Genomic DNA, 17153 nt, shown 5'->3' with positions numbered 1-17153 from the left:
AGCCAGCTTGGGCGGCTATAACAGAATACCAGAGACTAGGTGGTTAATAAAACAAACATTTTTTCTCATAGTGCTGGAGGCCAGGAAGTCCAATATCAAGGCAGATTCCGTGTCTGGTGAGGGTGCTCTTCTCGATTTGCTGACAGCCATCTCCTTGTCTCTTCACATTTTCTGTGATTTGAGTGATGGCGTCCCCTCAGAAATTCATGTTGAAACTTAATCTTCATTGCAACTAGGTGCACCTTTGGGAGGTGACTACTTCATGAGGGCTTTACTCCTATGAATGGAATTAGAGCCTTTATACAATGGCTGAAGTTTAAGGGGAGTTCTTCCTTGCCCTTCCATCTCTTTCATTATGTGAAGACACAGGATATCTTCTTTCCATAAGATGTAGCAACAAGGTGCCATCTTGGGAGCATGGAGCAACATTCACCAGACACCAATCCTGTCAGCTTCTTGACCTTGTACTTTCTAGCCACCAGAAACATGAGAAAGAGATTTGTATTATTCATACACTACCCAGTCTCAAATATGTTGATATAGCAGCACAAAGGTACTAACAAAGCTTGACTAGGAAAAGGAAAAAGAGGAGATAGTAAAACAGAGATAGAGAGAGAGAGAAGAGAGATGAAGAGAGAATTAAACTATCCTATCTCTCTTCCTTATAAGAGCATTAATTTCATCATAAAGTCTCCACAATAATGACATAATTATAGTCTTGCATCACATGATGACATTTCAGTTTACTAAAGACCACAGATATAAGAGTCCCATAAGATGCTAATACCATATTTTTACTGTCCTTTTCTATGTTTAGATAGGTTTATATATACAAATAATTATATTGTGTTGCAATCACTGAAGAATTCAGTACAGTAACATACTGTACAGGCTTGTAGCCTACTACGATGTTTACATAATTACAAAATCACCTAACAATGCATTTCTCAGAATATGTCTCCATTATTATTAGATTCTTGACTATTTTAGTCAATCAACAATTAGACATATAAAAGTAAATCCTTCTTAACTTACCAAAGTATAGTTGAAATAAGAACTCCTATTTCTTTCCATGTAAAGACTATGGATTATTTTAAGTACTATTACCTCCTTCTTAAATTACTTGCTATTTTTTGCCATGTATTTTGATTCTATATATTTCCAAATCTAACAAGACATTATTATTGTCATCATTCTTGCTGTTGTTGGATTGTTGGTTTATGCAGTCAATATTTGTAAAGTCACTCTTTTTTCTTCCCCTGAAAATGCCTTTACTTCACTTTTCTTCTTGCAAGATATTTATGACAGCCACAGAATTCATGGTTGGCAAAGGTTGGTTTTTAGTACTTCAAGATACCACTTCATTGTCTTTAGGGTTGTGTTTTGTCTTTTTTTTTGAGATGGAGTCTTGCTCTTGTTGCCTAGACTGGAGTGCAATGGCGTGATCTCGGCTCACCCCAACCTCTACCTCCTGGGGTCAAGCTATTCTCCTGCCTTAGCCTTCCGAGTAGCTGGGATTACAGGTATGCGCCACCACTCCTAGCTATTTTTTTTTTTTTGTATTTTTAGTAGAGATGGGGTTCTCCATGTTGGTCAGGCTGGTCTCGAACTCCTGATCTCAGGTGATCCGCCTGCCTTGGCCTCCCAAAGTGCTGGGATTACAGGTGTTTGCCACCACGTGCTGCTGTGTTCTTTTAAATTAAATACATAATCATTCTAATTTTAGTCCCATTGCAAGTAATAATGTCATTCCTTAGCTTTCCTAAACTCTTTCTATTCATTTTTGGTTTCAAGTAGTTTTCCTATGATATGTCTAAGAGTAGTTTTCTTTGCATTTATCCTAATTTGGGTTCTCATGCATCTTGAATTTCAGTGATTTTCTCTTCAAACATTGTTTCTTCATTCTCACTCTTTACTTTTCTCTATACTTAAGTCAAATATTTCATCTGAGTTGTCTTTCAGATTATTCCTTGTCTCTTCAGATGTCTTGTCTATTATAAAATTTATTCACTGGACTTTTAACTTCCATTATAATAGTGTTCTCCATGATCAAAAATGTTGACTTTACTCAAAGTGTCTTTAATTATTTTATATGTAAGCCCATTTATCAATTTTTTTTAGAGTCAGCAGGGTTTCTATGTTGCTCAAAAAAACTAATTTACACTTAACAGAAAGACATTCACCAATATTTTTTCTTTGAAGCTCCATTTTGACTATACAATTATATACCCAGTGTGGAATGTGCTTATTTTGCATATGATGTGAAGTAGGGGATTTATTTCATTTATATATATATAAGTATACTTTACCTCCATTTATTGTAAAACCCTTCCTTTCATCTCCAGTATGGCTTGCCAGTTCTACTATGCATCAACATTTCTTCCATACAGATAGCTGTTTCTGGGCTAACTAGTCTATTATCTGTAATGTAGTCTATCGCATTTCAAAGAAAACCAGTATCAACTGTTATGAGATCAGGCACATTCAGGGTTGTATGGTGTAAACACTAGCAAGTATCAACTATTATGAACAAGCTGTTACGTGAAGTATGACTGTATATCCCAAAGACTCCATCTCCAACACCATCACACTGGGGATTAGAATTGCAATTTATGAAATTGGGGGGCAAAAACAGTTCATGGTACCTACCTTTTAATTTTTATTTATCTGCTATTTTAAATCTCTTCTTACCAATATACTGTGTCACCTTCAACTATAATTTTTTAAATTATACTGAGGTTTGTAAATGTCCTAGGTTAGTGGTAATCAACTTTTTAAAACATTTTAAAAACACTATTATCTTGAAACAAATTAAATAGATACTATAACCTACAAATACAATTTTAGTAATAACCAGCATAATGTCCTAAATATAATCTAAAGCATATGCAATATAAAATTAATTTGTGATAAATATAAAATCATCAATATGTAAATACATAGAACCAAAATAAAGATAAATTCAGGCATATATATGTAGAAATCACCATGAGTAAAACAGCCACAAACTTACAGTGATACAAGTGTGTTGTATTAACTACTTAAGCGCTAAGTGTTCCACTGCCCTTAGTGATTTAGTCTTTCTTTAATGTTGAGTAACTTTTGATAAAAGCAAAAATTTAAAAATTATAGTTTCCTTTTAGTTTACAAGTTAGTTGCCTTCCTGGAAAATTCAAACCATGTAAAATTTAAATCATGCAAAAATTCTCTGAATTCACATGTGAAATGCTAAATACATAAGCTCAGGTAATTATAAGTCAATTTTTATTGGCCTTAATGTACAGCAAGACATTTACACGTCCCATGGAAACTGTCACAATTCTTTATATGCAAAATATTATCACCCCAGGTTGTCAGTGAATAAATGCCAATACTATCCTTCGATTTATGTTAAAACCAATGCCAATACATTTCTAAAATGTTGTCTAGGAGGTAATTCTACACACACACCCCCTACCTCAAGAACTACTTCCCAAGGTTCTTACACTTGCTTTTTCTTTAATCTGAATATCATTCACTCACATCTCTAAGGGACAAACTACCATGTAGTTATCAAGGTTCAAATAAAATGTTCTCCTTCTTGTGAAGGCATCATTTAAGCTCTAAGAGTAAAATGAATCCCTCCTTCCATGTTCTGTAAAACTGTATGCATCCTGCTAACATACCCCATTGCAACGTAGACATTAATTCACGTGTTTCTTTCTTTTTTTTTTTTTTTTTTTTGGTGTATCTTCATTGCTCCCAAAGACAGACTTCTCAAAGATCTATGATAGTATCAGATTCATCTTCCAGACCTCTGCATCTTAAATACCTAACTACATATTGAGCATATGCTATTTGCTGAATAAATAAATCTGCATTTTCAGCTCTTGTTTTCTTTCTTTCTTTCCATTGTAAATAACTAGAGCTTTCTATACATACATACATACACACACACACACATCTAATTTTTATAATTTATTATTTAAAACTGCTAAGTGAAAACAGCTTGCACAAACTATTATTAGTAGTAGTTTACTAAGATGATCATCTACACCTGCTAGTTTCTTTTCTTTTCCTTTCCTTTTATATTTTTATTTTTATTTTTTTGAGATGGAGTCTCACTCTGTCACCCAGAATGGAGTGCAGTGGGGCGATCTCAGCTCTCTGCAGCTTCCACCTCCTGGGTTTAAGTGATTCTCCCACCTCAGCCTCCCGAGTAGCCTGAATTACAGGCACCCGCCACCATGCCCTGCTAACTTTGTATTTCAGCAGAGACGGGGTTTCACCATGTTGGCCAGGCTGGCCTTGAACTCCTGACCTCAAGTAATCTGCCTGTCTCGGTCTCCCAAAGTGCTGGGATTACAGGCATGATCCACCATGCCCGGGCTAGTTTATTTTCTGTATGTGTAAAAAGTTAGTTGATTATTGTAGTCTTCTGCATTATCTGCAATCAGTAGGGCTTTATTTAAAAAGTAAAAAATCACATAGAGTAGATTGTAAAAACTTTAACAGGGGAACTTTATTCAATTGTTCAAATACAGGAAAGAATAAATTTAATTTACATTAACATAATTGCCTTTTATTATGTATTAATGACTTTAAAATCGTAACATATATAACAACTGGCATTTACACTAAAAGGAATGCATCTTTCAGTATTATTCTCATATTAAATATGCTAATTAATAAGAAATATCTGAGAAGAATTATAGGAAGGACTAGGATGGAATTTATCTGAATCATATTTCATCCTGAAAGCTCTCAGACCTCATAAATCACAGTTTTCAGGAAGGAGAGCTCTATTGATAGTACTGTAATTCTTTATAAGTAATTTTTCCATTTTGTTCTTTATTATCACTTTTGTTAAGCTCTTAAAAATGAATCAAGCAGAAATATAGAAAACGTACATTTATTACCCTGTATCCATCATATATTCACCAGTAGCCAAAAGGATAACTTCAATTTCCCTAGAAATTTGACATCATAATGGCCTGCAACCACTTAGAATTTTGTCTAAGCATTTTAGAAAATTGATATCTTTACAGTTTGTGTTGAGTGAGTGTTATAATAATAATTGCAATAATACTACAGCTTGAGTTAGTATTTTAAGTCTTGTATTTTAAGTCTTGGCTTAGCCACTTATTAAGTGTGTGGCAAATGATTTAAATTCTTGGAAACTTGATTTTGTCATTTGTAAAAAAACAATAACAATAAAAGAGAAATAATAAAATATAACCTGGAAGAGAATTGTGTTGAATATGTGTGATAACTCATACAAAATGTAAAACGTATACTCAACTTTTGCTAAATGTGAAGATCACAATCATTTTGAATCCACTAACCTATATCTGGTTCCATTTTAACAAATTTATGCCTCAGCAAGGTTCAGAAGTGACAACTCACAACTGAGAGTTAAGTTCATCAGTTGGATTAGATTCCTTCTATATTAACATTTTGTGATTCACTAATCCTATCAGTGTGCTTCTAGACTTAATTTTCAAAGGCTATTTGAATTCTACCTTATTGGAAAAGGGTAAGTGATCTGAGGCTGAAAATTTCTAAGCCTTAACTTGAGATTTTTTATCTAGGTCCATGCTAACCTCCGGGGTAGTGTGATGTAATGATGTAATACGACAGTAGTAGTCGAGACCTCAGCCAACCTTGGCTCTAACCATTGCTGTGCTACTTTCCAGCCTTGGGGCCATGGATGAGTCACTGGGGCTTTATGGAATTTAATAGAATTTTATGTAAAATGTGGTACAAATCTTCCTTTGTCTCCATTTTATAATATTTTACTTATGTACATGTTTATATTTATATTTAAAGAAGTATGTACCTATATTTATAATTTAATTATATATTACTATTATTTGGAATTATGAATATGAAGTACCAAATGGCAGAGAATATTCCTTATTTTAGAAAAATATATTGACAGGTATGCCTCAATGAAAACAATATTTCATTGGTAAAAGAAATAAATAACAACTAATAACCAAAAAATTGAAATCTAAAATTCCACAAATTTGCTGAGCCTGAATCAAATCATATTGAGTGATAGCTCTTGAAAATTTTCCAAAAAGTTATTTAAATCATATTCGCTGGGGTTATAGCTAGTACACTATATTTTTAACTCAGTCATCCTTGATTAAAAAAAAAATACTCTATTTAATCAACTGACAGTTTTTCTTTTTTCCTTTTTGTATGTAATAAATTAATATATACTTGGAAAATACCTTAGATTTTTTATGCAGACAAGTACAATTTTGAAGCTAGGATACTGTTGATTATGTATTATATGTATTATGAGTAAAATAAAAGTGCCATATAGAAAAAAATAAAAAAATTTAAGTCAGCCACATCCCAGGTCTCTTTTAGGGGAATAGACTGAACGTTAACATATATTTATTGACTTTTTAATAAAAACCATCCTGACTTGTGTGAGATAATATCTCATTATGGTTTTGATTTGCATTTCTCCAATAATCAGTGATGTGGAGCCTTTTTTACATATACTTTTTGGTCGCATGTGTGTCTTCTTTTGAAAAGTGTCAGTGCAGAGTAAGAAAGAAACACTTTTACACTGTTAATAGGAAAGTAAATTAGTTGAACTATTGTGGAAAACAGTGTGACAATTCTTCAAAGAGCTAAAAATAGAACTACCATGTGACCCAGCAATTCCATTTCTGGGTATATACCCAAAGGAACATAAGTTTTCTACCATAAAGACACATGCACATGAATGTTCACTGTAGCACCATTCACTATAGCAAACACATGGAAACAAACTAAATGCCCATCAGTGGTAGAGTGGATAAAGAAAAGGTGCGACATATGACGTACACACCATGGAATACTGTGTAGCCAAAGGGAAAAACAAAAACAAAAAAAGATCGTGTCCTTTGCAGGAACATGGATGGAACTGGAGGCCATTATCTTTAGCAAACTAACCCAGGAACAGAAAACAAAATACTGTATGCTCTCACTTGTAAGTGGGAGCTAAATGATGAGAACACATGGACACATAGAGGGGAACAACACATATTCAGGCCTACCTGAGGGTACAGGGTGGGAGGAGGGAGAGGATTAGGAAAAATAACTAATGAATTCTAGGCTTATTACATGGGTGAGGAGATAATCTGTACAACAAACCCCACAACACATGTTTTTCTATATAGCGAACCTGCACATGTACTCCTGAAGTTAAAATAAACTGAAAATACATGTCTCTATATATTTTAAGACTGGCCTCCAGTTCTCTAACACATGCATGAATATTTTAAATTGTATCATGTACCTTGCGATTGTCCGAGTGTTCACAACTGCTCATGCTTCCTCTTTGCTCTGTGTTGACTAAACTTCAGTCAAGCTACTCTCCTTCTCAAAGTTCGTTGAACTTTGACTTGCTCCAAAGCCTGAGCAAGCAGTAAGACGCAGAAAGTGCTTCCACTATCAGCTAATTCTGAGATAAAAGACACATTTTCTGTCAAACTGCACTGATCATACTGTCAACTCACTTCCTCTTGCTCCCTGAACTTCTCTTTATTAGTTTCTGCTACGTTCTACTCAATTCTTATTATCAAATAATTTACCATCACATATTACAATTTATAAGCCAATTTAGTAGTGCTAAATAAACTTTTGTTTTTAGAAAGAAAATCCTCAGTTAAACATATTTAAACTTGGTTCCACACTTGTCAAAGTCTGTTGATGCTATCACTTTAATGTATGCGTTAGGAGGATGAGGTTTTTCTTGACACAGTTGTTCTTTTTTAGAAAATTTCACATTTAAAAAAATACTATAGCTTGATCCTTGCATATATTTACTGCCCTTCCTTGGCAACTGACTTTCAGAAAAATCTTATATAGAATGATTTAAATGTCACGATTTTTTGCTATAGACTTTGTCACATCCAACACAATGAGAAAATTGGACAATTCAGTGTGGGGTGAAAAACTAAGGAGATAAAATCAATAGTAAAGAAGAGGAGTGTGTACTTTTCTTGCATGTTTCACAACTAAATCTGGACTTAAGGACAGTTAGATATATTGGATTTATTATCTGAATCTTATCCCATTGCATTAGGTAATAAAAAGGCCAGTTGTAGAACAAAGAATCAGTAAATATGTCACAGAGCACAAAGCTTAACCTGAAAGGAGTCTTTTTTTTTTCTATTTCGCACATCTCAGTTTGCAAAAAAAAGTTTCAATAAAGTTTCCGTGTAACAGAGGGTAATTAGGAGAAAATGACCTTGAGGTTTATACTGCTTTTAAAACAGCCACTTGGCAAATCTTTGCAGGCATGAATGTCAGCTTAAGATAGATGTTTATAAGAAAACTGTGAAATGCAATATATGAATGGAAACTTCATTTTCTGGTCATGTATGACAAATCTTAGGCCTAAAGCTCACTCTTTATCCTCTGATGCTGATAAGCATACAACAGCTTTCATAAGAATTAGTATATGAGTCTGTTAAAAGAACTAGTTTAAAGCTCCTACTTTCAAAATAGATTCTGCTTTTTTAGAAAAATCATAACCTTAAGTCTAAATTTTGTATCCAAGAGATTAGTACTCTGAAAATTAATATGCATGTCAATTTTCATATACACTGACATTTTATAATGTGCCATAAACCTCAGCCTTTCTAAACAGCATATCTCCTTCAAATGCAACAATTTTTATGACATAATATTTTCATTTTTAAGCCAGTCTTTTTGAAAACTAAGAATGGTGATTTCTGTCTAAAACAACAACACTTTCTTGACGATCATAGTTTTCATCTCACATTATTGGTGTAACATATGTATTGTAGGGAGAAATGTGGAAAGTGTTTCTATCACATTTGGTTTTCCCAATCCAATTAGAGTGTCAAGAAACAATTTCTACTGAAACCAAAATGGTCAAACATCTGATAATTAGACCCGGATCTCTATTATCTATAGAGAGTAACATGAATTGAGATACGATTACTATCACCTATATCAGATTTCTTATTTGTGATTTTAAAAAAAGGTACACCTGAAACATGGTAGATTTAGTGAATGCATTTTCACTGTGAAGAAGTATGAAACAACCCTCCGGTTGGTATGCATTGGAGTACAATTAATGACATGGTCGGGTAGTATGATCAAGTGGGAGTTCAGAAAGAATTTGAATAGAGGAATCGGAAAACTGTGTCTTGTCTTTCAATCTTACAAATCAATCACTAGTTACAGGACTGGTAATGTTACCTACTTTTCATACTCTTGCTATGAGGATGAATGACAACAATTTGAGTTAATGTGATTTAAAACCAATGTATATTCCATTGAAATTGGAAAGTTCCCTGATCCCCATTCTAGTACCTGCCACAAGGGTGTGGCTCACCTGTTTGGTTGCCCTGCTGGCTGCTCAAAACCTTTATGGGAGGGGGAGCAAGCAGATGGGCAGGTGAAGAGGCCAGGACAAGTACTTTGGGCTCCAGCCCCATGGTAGTGTCTAGGGGTGGGTGCCTGCAAACCCAGTGTTACAAAGCTTTTCCAGCTTTGCCGCCCGCAGAAGCCTTGAGTGTTATCCAGCTCAATGAACCCTCTGCCCACAAGGGCAGAGGGCCAGTGTGTGACAGTTTTCTGTATCCCAAGCTCTTGTCCAGCATCCCAGAAAACTCAGGTCACACATGGACTGGAAGGATGAATGTAAGGATTTATTGAGTGGTGGAGGTGGCTTTCAGTGGGATGGATGGGGAGCCGGAATAGGTGGATGGAGTGGGAAAGTGATCTTCTCCTGGAGTCGGGTCTCCCAGCGGCCTACACCTCTCCCACTGTCCCCAGCCGAACTCCCCTGGGCATTCAAGTGCTCCTCCTCTTCTCTCTTTCTCTGTCCATAATTCCACTGACCGTCTGCTGGTCTGCTGGCTTGCTGGTCTGCTTCTGGAGCCTGGGATTTGGGGTTTACATGGATGCAGGATAGGGGACATGGGGGGCCAAAAGCCAACCTTTGGGGTGTGAAAATGGGAATGCCTGTCCTCATTTAGGGCCTCAGGTCTTAAGGCTTGAGGTTGGAGCCTTTGCTGGGGAACTGCCCTCCTCTATCCAGTATTTCCTTGTCTCCTGTCTGCATCACCATCAAAGTAGAGCCTTATCAATATTTGACATTCCTCAACAGAAACCATAATTCTTCAATAATAAATTTTGTAAAGTCAGTTCCTTACATCACTCCAATGATTTCACCCCAATTACAAAGCTAGCATCAGTCACTAAGAAGATAAAGAACGCCCACATAGAATTTTGTGTAGAATTTGACTCCAACACCTATAGTTATACCCAGATTTATGGGGTAGATGGATAAATCCTTGTAAGAAAACTCTGTAATGAAACATATGAGAACTTTGTCTTCTGGGAAGAACTTATAAAATAGATCACTGAATCAAGATAAAATATTTCTCTTGTGCAATGCAATACTATTAAATGAACAGTATTTAATAAAGGAATTAATAATGAACTAGTTCCTAAATAGAAATGAACAAACCATAAATGTTCACCTTGATGAATCTGCATAAAATAAACACGATGGAATCCTCCCTGCAGCAAAAAATAAAATATTACCAACAAACCCAAAGGTCCTCTTCTGCCCTCTCATTGTCCCTCTTTTATCCTGTACAAGTTAATCACTATTTTGGTTTCTAAATTTATAAATTAGCATCACACAATATGTTCTTTTGATGTCTAGATTCTTACACTCAACATTATATGTAGCAGATACATCCACATTGGTTTGGTGGAGTGATTTATTTATTTTAACTGATAAGTAGTGTTCTGTAATTTACTATAATATAGTTCATTCATTTTTTTTTCCTTTTGAGACGGAGTCTGGTTCTGTCCCCCAGGCTGGAGTGTGGCGGCACGATCCTGGCTCACTACAAGCCCCACTTCCCAGGTTCACGTCATTCTCCTGCCTCAGCCTCCCAAGTAGCTGGGACTACAGGCGACTGCCACCACTCCCAGCTAATTTTCTGTATTTTTAGTTAGCTAGTTTCATCATGTTAGCCAGGTTGGCTTTGATCTCCTGCCCTCATGATCAGCCTGCCTCGGCCTCCCAAAGTTCTGGGATTACAGGCGTGAGCCACCACGCCTGGCCAGTTCGTTCATTTTTATTAGTGGTATGGTATCAATATATCACAATTTATCTTTTGGATAACTCAAATTGTTTCCAATTTGGAATTATAAATAATACTGCTATGAACATCATTGTACCTGTATTTTGGTATACATGCATACACATTTCAGTTCGGGAAAACAATTAGAAGTACTAGAATATTCATATATTAAGCATTAATAGATATCCCTAGACATTTTTTATCCAAGCGACTGTATCAACTTACATTTTTACTATATCATTGCAGTTGTAATTATAATTACTCTCTCAAGATAAAAAAAAAGAAGAAAAATTTAGAAGTAGAAGGAAATAATATCAAAGATAAAAATCAGAAATTAATGAACTAGTCAAAAAGATAAAAATATAATGACAACATAAATAACAATTAATATTGATAATCATGAAAAATTTTTTAATACAAATACTTTTAATGTATTGCAAAAAATAAATGCATTGAAGTTGATCATTGTACTGTATATAATAAAATATTACTAATTTTTTGGAAACATACATTAAAATATTTAGAAGAACTGATATGTTTAAATTACTTTCAAAAGGTTTATAATAAAGCAGTTTGGAAACCAGTAATCAGCAACCAGTAATCTGGGTAATGGTTATATGAGGTTCTTCATACTACTCTTACAACTTCACTGTAAATATGACATTATTTCTAAATAGAAATTGAGGAAAACCTACTGCGTATTTGTCACACCAATAGACTAAAGAATTTCAAGGTCAGAATAAAAGGATTTGATGAAATTCAAGTTCACTCATGATTTAGAACTCATAAAAATGAGAGTAGAAGAGAGTATCTGTAGCCTGATAAAGAGCATCTAACAAATACATTCACATACTTTCACACTTTACTTTACACACAATAAAACATATCCATTTTAAGTATAAGTTGAGATTTGACATTTGTGTAAGTCCTATGTAATCACTATCACAATCAAGAAATAGTGTATTGCTGTGGTCCCACATAAATTCCCTGGTTCTGTGGTGCACTTAATTCCCACCAACCATACCCTACCCCTAGACAAACACTAATATTCTTTCTGCCACTATTGATTCGTTTCCATTTCTATTACTTCAAATAACTGGTTCCATATGGTTTGAGATCTTTTGTGTCTGGCTTCATTTTAACAGGATAATGTTTTTTGAGACTATTCAAGATTTTTGCAGTTTATTTGAGACTCATCAAGATTGTTGCAGTTTATTTCTTTCTGTTGCTGATAAAAGAAACATTTTGGGTATTTCCACTTCTTGGGTTAAATACTTAAAAGGAGAATCAATAGGTCATAGAAGTCTATTGCTTAATTTAGAAGAAACTGTTAAAGTATTATCTGAAAGGATCATACTATTATAGTTCCTCCAGCAATGGATGAGAGTTTATCTACTTCCTCTGCAATGTTTGGTACTTGATATTAGTCATTTTAATGGATGTATATTCGTATCGTATTATTTATTGCATTTCTCTGATGCCAAATGATGTTGAAGGTCTTTGCTTGTGCTTATTGACCATTCTTAAATTTTCCTTTTGGAAATGTCTTTTCAAATCTTTTGCTATTTTATGACTTGTTTTGCTATTTTTAAGTCTTTTGCTGTTTTGCTGTCTTTCTTTTTATTATTGGTTCTAATGAATTATTTTTATATATAGTTATAAGCTTTTTATCAAACACATATCTTAAAGTAGTTTCTTCTAGGTTGTAGCTAGAATTTTTGTTCTTTTAAAAAATGTCTTCAATAGAACAGATAATTTAATTTTGATAGAGGTAAATATTTCATTTCTAATGATTTATACTTCTTGTGTACTATTTTAATCATCTTTGGCTATTCCAAATCTGTAAAACATTTGTCATATATTTTGAATTAATTATTGTATAGAGTTGTGGTCTCCAACATTTTTGGCAATATCCATACATAAAGGATTAAAGAGAATATAATGAAGAGTGCATGCCAATAAATATGAAACAGGTAATGTGGAAAAATTTATAGAAAATTATGTACTACAAAAGGTCATTCAAGAAGAAGTGGTTCATCTGAGCAGCCTTACAGTAAAGAAATATATTGTATTCATGTTTGAAAATTCAGACCAAAAACAATTCAAATCTAGGCACAGATGGCTTCATTAAAAAGTCAATCAAGTGTTCAAGAAAGAAATAATCCCAATTACACAACGTTTTCCAAAAAAGCAGAACAAACACTTCTCAACCTTGATGTCCTTCATGAGATTGAAGAGGTTTAATTTGAATACGTGTTAATTTTTCTTTGCAAATTTTCTTTTTATATCTACTGAGAGGATCATATGTTGATTCTTTTTTATTCTCTTAACAGAGATAAACATGCTTTTATTTTTGAATATTAACTTCAATTTCAATTGCAACTTCAATTTCAATATAAAAAATCAACATGACATTTTATGCTGTGTTATAGTCATGCTTAAATTTGAACCAATAATAATTGCTATATCCTGAAAAGAATATTTTTTAAAAAATGAGTAACAAACAAAATGAATTAAATGGCCTTGCAAATAAAATAAAGATAATTAAAATTAATTACATATTTATCATGCAAAGTGTGAATACTCTGTACAAATATAATTTTTTTCCTTTGAAGACATTTTAGTGTATAATGGCTTATTTTTTAAAGATGGTATTGTCTGACCAAACCACACTCAGGGTGGTAAAAGGAAAGAAGTTATATTGGGGGTTAAATTATCTTAATATTAGAAACCAGACAATAGCTAACAGGTTTAATTTTTAGATAAATCATAGAAACACATGGGCTATTTGGAAATATAACTTTCCAATTTTTACATTCTACCTTGATTTTGAAGAATGTTGTCTGACATTTGTTAATTCAGTTGCTTATATCTTTATCTCATAATTATTTATTGAAAGACTACTAATGTTCTGGCCTTGGGATAAACTTTGGAGATAAAACAGCAAATACGAAAGATATACTTACCACCTTTCCACAGACTAATTTAGAGAGATGAGGAAGATTATAAAAAAAGATAAAATATAAACAGTGTCACTTATGCTATTAAAAACAGGCAGATAGGCTGGGAATGATGGCTCATGCCTGTATTCCCAGCACTTTGGGAGGCAGAGGGGGATGGATTGCTTGAACCCAGGAGTTCAAGACCAGTCTGGGCAACATAGTGAGACCCTGTTTCTACTAAGAATACAAAAATTAGCTGAGTGTGGTGGCTCATGCCTCTGGTTTTTAGCTGCTCAGGAGGCTGAGGTGGGAGGATCACTTGAGCCCAGGAGGTTGAGGCTGCAATGAGCCTAGATTGCAGCACTGCACTGGGAGACAGAGTGAGATCTTGTGTGTGTGTGTGTGTGTGTGTGTGTGTGTGTGTGTGTGTGTATGTTTATAACAGCTATAGAAGCACATGATAGGGACATTTAATTCAAACAGACAAAGTTTGATGAAGGAACTGCATTTTGGCTTAGTTTTGAAGGATGACTCAAATTAGCCTAGTTGCTAGAGCTTGTACATGGAAGGAAGAACAGTCAGGCAGAAAAACAGCAAGTTCTAAATGAGACAGATAGCAGTTGAAGAAATACAAATCACAAAATTAAAAAAAAAAGTTCTTATGGGCGTAACATGGACTAAGAAATCTTAGGAGGTTGTTGGAGGAAACTCGAGATATGTAGAATGTAGTAGGAGCAGAAATGGTTAAAAATGGTATTTGACAAAAGTGACCAATTGGATATGAGTGTAGAGGGTAAGACAGCCTTAAGGATGACATTCACTGCTTTGAACTTAGAAGCTGAGTTAATTAGAGATACTACCTTTGAAAGCTGAACTTGTGAAGAGGAAGAGTTCCATTTTGGGCATAGTGACTTTGAGGAGCTTATGATACACCAAAGGTTGGTGGTCGGATGTATGAGTCCGAGTGGAAAAGGAGACTGAGCAATACATAAAGATCTGACATCATCAACAGTTAGGTACACAATGGAATTGTGAAAATGAATAAGTTCACTAGAAGGAAATACAGAGAAAGAAAAATCTTGAATGTCCACATTTTAGTACATCAGAACTTGATTATTATTTCAAGGTATGTTAGTTACTAGCCACAGGAGTTAGAGTAAATTGTATTACTTGTTAGGACCTCAGTGTTATTACCTGTAAAATGCAGGGTCTGAGCAATATAATAGAATATATAGCTCTAAAATACAATGAATCCAAAACTCTCTGTTTTAGCCCATTGTTTTAGATAGTCAACACAAAAGGTATATATACAATTATTCTTTGTTACCCATGGAGGAATTGGTTCCAGGACCCTGTTTTACACATGGATATCAAAATCCATGGATGCTTGTAAAATGGCACAGAATTTGCATATAACCTTCACACTTCCTTCCACATACTTTAAATAATAACTAGATAACAATACTACTTAATACAATGTAAATGCTATTTAAATAGTTGTTATAATGATTGTTTTGTATTTGCATTACTTTTTATTGTTGTGTTGCTATTTTTATAGTTTTTTTTTTTTCTTTTTGGAATGTGTTCAATTCACGGTTGGTTGAACCCACAGATATGGAACACTCAGAGAGCTAAATGTATAGCCACAGTGGCTAAATGTATATCCACAGCAGCTTGGCTTGGCTATGTCTAGTCTGAGAATTTCATAGTCCTAATGCCAGTATTTATTTAATAATATTGCATTTATATCTAAGGAACACTGAAACAATTGTTTACCATTCTCTATAATTGGTACAAATATCTTTGTTATTTTCCAAAGGTGATTGAGAGAGCGTGCATTTACCAATTACCTGCTTTATGCTGGACACTGTTAAGAGAACTTTTACTTACCAGAAGGACTGGTCAGTTTAAGAGAGCTACAAAACTTTTTAATTTCTATATTGATATATTATTTGCCTTTTCCTAGATTTAGCACTTGAGGTTTGTAAAAATAGCAATTTTAATGACAAACAAATATAATATCCTTTTCAAAATATATCTCCTATTATTCACATTAGAATTAATGGTTATCAACAAAATTCAGTTAGTTAAAAGTAGCAAGGGTTAAATTTGAGCTGGTTCCACAGGAGTGAAGGCCTGGTAATCAACTTTCAGACCCATTGGTTTTTCAAGTGCTACATTCTCTGAAAAGAAGAGAACCAAAGAAAACTCCACACTATTCACAAAGTTTAGTTGCTTTTGTAAATGCCATCTGCTTCGTCTGTTCAGAAAAATCACTTTCATTATATTTCAAGTCCAAAGTCTCTTTTCTTTGTCTGTGACACTTTTTTTTCATTATCCAGTGAAAGAATCCACACCAATTTTATGATGTTTTTCTCCTCTTCTCCCTTATAGAATTCTTCATTTTGCCCCGTGGAAAGGAGCACAAGAACTACTGGTCAATTGACAAGTCATTCAATTTTACAAGGCACATTTCATTTCTTCCTTTATAATTTCAAAGAGTTTTGGGGGAGGAGAAAAACCTACTTCTATTCACAATCACGATGGCTTTGTTTGAGTTAAAAATTCCACCCCATGAAATATCTGTGCTGAGACATAATGAATAGTGTTAGTAATGTGGAAAAGGCTCAAGTGGATAGAAAATTATCAAAACTTTCAGTAATCAATAGGCAAATTGTGCTTTAGCCTGAATGACTATTACCAAATAGGCAATTCATCATTTGTTAGCATGTTACAGCTTTTGTAAGAAACTTATTGTAAATCTGGAGCTCTCCCACCTCAAACGTCACTGTTATTTATTAATGGATAATTATGAATAATATTGAGGTAATAGAGAATAGCAATACCTGTTATCTATCTATATCGCTATGCATATTTATCTGTATCTATCTATGTATATGACATTTTGGAAAAGGCAAGGCAATAGTAAGTTCAGTAATTTTTATTATAAATAACATAATACTACAAACATGCAAACACAAATAAAATAATAAGATATGATCTCTAAAGCTGATAATTTCTATTTATTTTGACCTCCTTTTTCTCATTTGACACGTATTTGAGAAGATAATAAGTGGATTGCAACAGTTGTATT

This window comes from Papio anubis, chromosome 19, assembly GCF_008728515.1.
Source record: "Papio anubis isolate 15944 chromosome 19, Panubis1.0, whole genome shotgun sequence".
Classification (NCBI taxonomy): domain Eukaryota; kingdom Metazoa; phylum Chordata; class Mammalia; order Primates; family Cercopithecidae; genus Papio; species Papio anubis.
Note: the sequence above shows the minus strand (reverse complement) of the source record.